The 1,292-nt window shown below is 66.1% G+C and overlaps 1 protein-coding gene across 3 annotated transcripts in view; it reads right to left on the bottom strand.

Moving 5' to 3' along the window:
* The window catches only part of ELMO2 (engulfment and cell motility 2), a 39,158-nt gene extending 38,570 nt beyond the window's left edge, over positions 1–588 (bottom strand). For 2 of the 3 annotated variants that reach the window (XM_040446870.1, XM_040446872.1), the window contains exon 1: positions 463–587. The gene's annotated coding sequence lies outside the window, so the exon portion shown is untranslated. Of the gene's footprint in view, positions 1–462 lie in introns of all 3 variants that reach the window. The other variant, XM_040446873.1, reaches the window with a different exon arrangement.
* Positions 589–1,292: the final 704 nt, after the last annotated feature.

The raw sequence follows: 1,292 nt of genomic DNA, 5'->3' as shown, positions 1-1,292 counted from the left end.
GGGGGGGGGGACGAGCAGCGTGTGCTTCGGAGGCGGCGATGTCAAGAGAGACTCCAGGACTGCAGACGAGGGCCACCCAGCCCCACACACTCCCCGGGCTCCCAGCAAGCGTTCTCCCATCCAGTCCCTCCCCCATCTGCTCGCCGCGCCCGCAGGCTCCATCCTCCCACCCTCCTCCTCCCCACGCTCCTCAAGGCCCGGCCCTCCTTCTTCCCCACCCGACGCCCCTGCCGGTCGCAAATCTGCGGCCCGGCGGCCCCCGCAGGGCCGCGACCCCCTGCGGAACCTGCGCGCTGCAGCCCGGGCCCGCCCTCCAGCCCCTCTGCCCCTCAGTCCCCGAAGCAGATGCAGGCCGCAGCCTCCGGCCCCCTTCCCGGCCCAGCCTCTCCGCCCCGCGTCCCTCGGGCCAGGCCCCTCTCCGCGGCCCGCCGCGCCCCGGCGCCCGGCGCGCCCCGCACTCACCAGGGCGCCGACCTAGGCCCAGCTCCCGCGCCGGGGTCTCGCCTCCGCCGCTCCACCAGCCTCCGCCCGCTCGGCCTTCCCGGGATCCCGCCCCCGAAAGCCAGCCCGGGCTCCTATTGCTCCGCTCCGCCGTCACGCTGAAGTCTCTTTCTGTAATTGGGTTGTTTGCCTGTCACTCAAGAGGGGGCGGGCCCAGCTGCCGGGGGAAGTCCCCGCCCCACTAGCAGAGGCCCCTTAAAGAAACAGGCTTCCTTTCTCCCCCACCCTCATCGCCCACCCCGCTGGCTGTGGGGTCAGGAGGAACGCGATTCCTCAGCAGATCCAAGAGGTGGCATTTTCTCCCCCAAACTTTTCTTTTGGCACAGCCTGAGAGTGAAGGAAAAGGTTTTGGTTCCTTGTGACAACTCGGAGATTGTGAGGGCTGAGCTGTCCTCTGGTGGCACTCAGCCCCATGCCCAGCGGGCATGTAATGCACACTCAACGGTGGAGATAACTGAGTGGGAGGTGACAGTCGTGTCAGAGGCTGTGAGAAGCCGTGGCTGCTCACCACCGAGATGGAGCTAATTATACCGGTACCCGGGGCTGACCGTGGGCGCTGAGCAGAGGCAGAGGGGTACAGCTCTGCTGTAGGATCAGTGGGGACCCGTGGGAGGTGGCATTTGTCACCGTACCTGCGGATCAGAGCAAGGCCGGGCACCCAGCCAAGACCTCTCTGGGCTATCTCCCTTTATACAACCCTGATGTAAGGTATTATGCCGCTCCCTTCCTTTCAGATGCGAAAACTGAGGTTGCCAGAGGGCCAGAGATCATACAGCTAGTGAAGCTAGTGA

Source organism: Herpailurus yagouaroundi, unplaced genomic scaffold, assembly GCF_014898765.1.
Source record: "Herpailurus yagouaroundi ecotype Mexico unplaced genomic scaffold, PumYag 196, whole genome shotgun sequence".
NCBI lineage: Eukaryota > Metazoa > Chordata > Mammalia > Carnivora > Felidae > Herpailurus > Herpailurus yagouaroundi.
Note: the sequence above shows the minus strand (reverse complement) of the source record. Positions and strands in the feature narration are given on the sequence as shown.